We start from the raw sequence: 5,469 nt of genomic DNA, 5'->3' as shown, positions 1-5,469 counted from the left end.
AATAAAACGGGGATTTAGGCTTGTGATAAATAAATTTACAGCTTTAGTGGCAAACATTTCCGCATGCTTGGAGCCGAAAAGGCTTCCGAATTGAAAGGGAATGCTCCCGTGTGGGCTACGATCCGGAGAGTTAGAGTTCGATTCGTTTTTTTCTTTGTTCCGTAAGCTTTGTGTGGTTTACAATGCGAAGGACATATGTTTCGGTGATGTAATTTCCGAAATCCGCACCAGGGATGGAACGGGAAGTCAAAAGCAATTCAGTAACCACAATCGGCAGATGAGTCGGGATTAGAGTTAGGAAAGCTTGCAAAAGACGGCCGTTTTGTAGCTGGAGAAGATTAACGTAAAAAATTGGATACATTTCCGAAATTGTGTGCTATTGCCTTCATTAATTGAACCACTTTTCATGTCAATAGACGAGCGCTAACTTCCATAGACGAAGTATGATTTAACAAACACTTCTGTTTTGGTGATATGATTAGGAAAATTCTTGACAGAATGGGTGTATTCGACATAAGATCACTCTTGTCAGTAAGTTTAACTCTTTTTTGTTAACACTTTTCAGTGAATTAAATCAGAGTCAAAGAGTGACTTTAGGGATTCGAAATTTTTACTCACGCTTTTGAGATTCATAAAAAAGTGTTGGTCTACAATAATCCTTTATTACTCTATTGCGTTTAGACTTACTTTCTGTGCCGACTAGTGACTCACTTTGCAGTGATTAATCACTTATTCTCACTTATTAATCTTTTGGGATTGAAGTCTTTCTGGCGCTTAGATAGGAAAGTTATACTTCATTCTGATGTGTCTTGTTCTACGGTTGTAACCCGGGTGACGTCGATAAGTCCCTGTCTGACGAGTGACTAACTGAGTGAAAATATTCTAGCGTATAATCTGGTATAATTTTCCCCAGTAATACTATACCAGTTGTAGCTTGTGAAATACCTTTTCAACAACGACCAGAAAATGTCGACGTTGACAGAAGATTATTCTAAATACCTCAGATCGAATAATCAGATTGAGATTCTAGACCGTGGTCATCTGTAAAGTGTGCATTCCGCATCTGTAACTGAAAGGCCAACCATAAAATCCGTTGTGTCTGGAGATGGGGTTGCGAAATCTTGGAAATCTGTTGATTTTTTGCCAGGCCATAACCCTAAAATCCGTTGTACCCTCTCGGTAAGGTCTTTTACCGGTAGATGAACATACCTTGCCGAACGCGAGGAGAGTCGATTGAAGCATTGATAGCTGCCACGGGTCTTTGTGGACGTTGTCATCATCTCGAATGCCTGACATCTGACCAATGATCATCGCGCGGGGCTGTGGGGGTTTTGTTAGCTTCTTAGTAAGGATAAATGTACCCAGAAGGTCTATTGCTGACGTAAATGTCTTAACGGACCATCAGGTATAGGTTCTGAGGTCTGAGGAGTCTGTTAGTCCGTAAGCGTTTCGGCAAATCGGCCCGGGGTGGTGCCTCCTGCATACAAGCAGGCTTCCTTAACTAAGGATGTGGGTTCTCTATGAAGATTCTCTCCTCCGACAAGCTATAGAAAAAGAAAGAACGCCCTGGTGATGGTCGATTGGGCTTTTTTTATATCTTCTCTTATCTTAAAAAAGTCCAGAGTTCCAAATTAAAGTCTTTTCCTGACTACCATTCAAGCCCATTTTAATGCATTCAAATATCTTTGAAAGTATTTTTTTCATCGTCGTTCAAAATTTGTCGTTATATTAATGAATACATCATTAAAGGGGCCAAAAATCGATGCTTCAGCTCATGTTTGAGAGGGGCCTAAAGGTACTCAGAAAGGAAGTGTGTAGTTTACCAACATAACCGAGGAAAGTCTTTATTTTCCCACTTCCAGAAACCATAAATTCGCAAATAGTCTCGTAGACCAACTTCGACATCGAACGGTTAACAATGTAGTATAATTATTTAATTATAATTAATAAAAATAATATAAAGCGCTAGGAAGATAGGAAGTCGTTAGATCAAACTATGACTGGATTGTGAATATCTTAATGCGTGACAAAAAGATAAGCGTATAATATCAAAATAAGTAATAAAATTAAAGTTGCATAATTATTTTGCAATTCTTGTGGCATTCTAACTCCTAATAACAGTCCTAAAATTCACATCTTCCCCAATGCAATCAAAATTCCATTAAACCGAACGCGAATGACTTGACAAAAGCGGCTTTTCATTAAAACAAACTCATCGTACGAAACCACCGTGATACCCAGTTCAAATAAATTATCCGTCCTAATTTAATCTCACTTTTCGTCATCAGTTCCAATTGGCTGCACATCTTGATAGGCGACCGAATGGACGTTCGGTCCGCTCATCGATCCATTGAAAGTCCATCAACCATAAATCACGCAAAAATGGCACGAACATACTTAATTTCGGCCATTATCTTGCTGGACATGGAATACAACATCTCGAACAACGTCACTTACAAAAAGGTAGCTCAACGCGGGGTGTGTTTCTCGCTCTCTCCATGGCTAATTAATGAAAAAAACGCTGTCAAGTCACCGTTTTTACGACCCTCCAGCAGTGGCGATATTGTAGGCCTCTGCTCAGGATCTTTTAGAACTCCGAATGTGTCACGTGTTTGTTGAAACTCACCGAATGGAACGCCAGTTTTACGGCTTTTCTCTATCAGTAATCCGGCCAGAGTTTGGTTTGACTCGCCAACAGCATCGATAACCCCCACGGTTCTTTATCAGCAAAGCTGTGTGTCCTCCGATGCAGATGACGCATCGACCGTAAATGTTTGTGATCCTCGATAAATGTGGCGCACGAGCCACACTACACGTACCCTTGTCGTATCCAAGCGGGAGCGGGACAGAAGACAAAGTAGCGGAGCAAGTAATTTAATTTGCCCATACAACACAACGGTTCATGCTGAGGCCGATGCGTGTAGTGTGCGTTGGCGTAGATTTGTGGACGATAAAAATAGCCTTTAACCCCCGCTGGAACGATCGCACCAAGGGGACAACTGTTTGTTGTTGCTGCTGCTGCTGCTTGTGTCTGCTACCGAGCGATCTGATCTCTGCATTTTTCCATATGGCTGCGATGCGAGCGACCCTTGCTGATGCGTCAGCCGTTATACCCTTACTGTTGGGACGACCCTTTGCCATGGTTTCTCGGTGTGTGGTAGGCTATGAACCATCATCCCTCGCAAACAAACAGCAGGCCAGGAAGAACGGAACATTGCAATATGATCATCTAACAGTGTGTATCAAAAATAAATTCCCCCAAGGAAATGGTTGCATAAACTCAAGAGTTTGTGGATATTTTATAGAGTTAATCATATTTATCTTTGGCATTGTAATTTCACTATCTAATATATACATGTTTAACAGTTTTTAGTGATTTGTATAAGGTTCATTTGGTCTAATCGTCGGAGAAATCATAATTTTTATGCGTTTAATAGACATTTTTCATAAAACAGGCATTTGTTGTTCTATTTTGTTTAAAATTCTTACCAGTATTGAAGACAATTTGTTAATTGTTAAATTATTCTAAAGATCAAGATGAACATATCTTTTTACAGATCAATTTGAACTATCTTAACAAAGAACGACACTTAAATGATTATTCTATTACCTTTTTGAACCGGTGCTTTAATTTTGCACATCACTGTATTCTTCAGCTAGAAAATGGAACCGCACAGAACCATCGAATGCGTTGTTTCACCCCATGTAATATTTTTGGGGAGTTTTAATATGTGCATTTATGCTGGCAGCACCCGGTTCCCAACCCGGATGCATCCTTCTGGCAGTGTATGGCTATGCTTACCGTACGTACGTACCGGTGGCCTGCACATCAGGGTGAGTGGCAGATGAGCAACGGTACTGGTGTCACAGATAAACACTCTTCGGAAAGCGGCAAACAAACCCAAACGGTGTGATTTAGCTGAATGTAAACGAAAAAGTGAACCACCATATGCAGTGCGGTGCCACAACGACCCGGGAAAAGGTGACAAACAAAAACCGGCACTCAAATGGGTTCCGCAAACTGGAATGGAAATAGAAAACAGATTTCTTTTCGTTCGATTCTTCCAATGCCGCCGACGCAAACCGATGGTCCGACCGGTATCCATTTGCGCAGGGACGTGTTGTTACAGCATTCTGCAGCCAACAACAGACGGTTACGGCTTTCTCTCCGTGTAACGGCTACTGACCGTGCGTAAGGTTTCATCCCCAGGCACGTGTCGTTGGGTTTCGGTTTCAATGTTACTATTGTCCCGCTGACAGCTGACCGCCTTCTGTGAATCCAGTTCCACAGGAGGATGTACAGAGGAGGGCGAACAAGACAAGAATAAACAAAACCCGATCGGTTCGAATGTGTTACAACTACATCACGGTTAATTGTGGCAATAGGAATGGTAGTTACTGCGTAACACGTGTCTAAAAGCTTTCGGGCGTAGAAAGGGAAGAAAATTCGGGGAAGTCCCTTGAAAAGGTCTAATAGAAATAGTGACAGAAAGCTGTAAAGCTGGGTTGAACAGGTGGGTTACTGTAATGGCCATACTGTGCTGGCATGGACAAGATGTTAAAAGGATCTTTAGAGTTTCTGTATATAGTTGTGATCTTCCATTGAAGGTTTCCATCCACTTGACAAGAATTTCCGATAGGATCTATTCCAGCTGATCCAAAAAAACAAACTGCATCCACAGCTATCCTCAGTGTAGAATGCCAAACCGAATGCTATGCCGGCTTAGTGGGCTATTATTCCTTGATCTTTAGTGCATAATCCGGAAGTTTCATTATTTACATCTTACATGGCTGTAAGCTGGCTTAGACATAGATGGAAGCTTCAGAATATTAGCCATCATGACCAATTAAATCACCTTTAGAACAGGTGTTTGAAGATGTTTGGAAGTATAAGTCTATTCACTTGAAGTATAAGGAGTTCTTGGAGCAAATCATCGCTATGTCAGCCAATGAATCCTTCTTGATTGAGGTCAATGAAGTCCTCCGACTCAGACAGAAATTTGTTGGAGAACTAAACTGCACGATGGTTTCAGATGTCGGATAATTCTTGTCGTTAGCAAGGGCTGATTATCCAGTACTGAAGGCTGAGGGCTGAAGTACTTCTACCAGTGCCAGTATTAGTTTAGAGTGTCATGTTACCGAAGTCAAGGCATACTAGCTCGTTCAAATAGTATGCAAATTTATACTTATTTGTTTCTTCATGAAGAAATGAAAATGAATCGAAACTTCTCTACTCAAAACACCTGTCGTGACGAACGAAGCTGGGACTAAGCTAGGAGTTCGTTGTTTAAGTTGTTGTTCAAATTTACGATCGTACCATGTGTAGCAGAACTTTTTTTCTACCTCGATTTGAGTTTGTGATTTGCAAGTGATTTGTAGTCGTCGCAACGATCTTCAATCCAATCTTTAAGGCGTTGTGTTTCTTTGTGTCAAACGTTAAAATAACATCGTATTTAGAAAGGAAATATT

Source organism: Anopheles marshallii, chromosome 2 (genome assembly GCF_943734725.1).
Source record: "Anopheles marshallii chromosome 2, idAnoMarsDA_429_01, whole genome shotgun sequence".
In the NCBI taxonomy this organism is placed as follows: domain Eukaryota; kingdom Metazoa; phylum Arthropoda; class Insecta; order Diptera; family Culicidae; genus Anopheles; species Anopheles marshallii.
Note: the sequence above shows the minus strand (reverse complement) of the source record.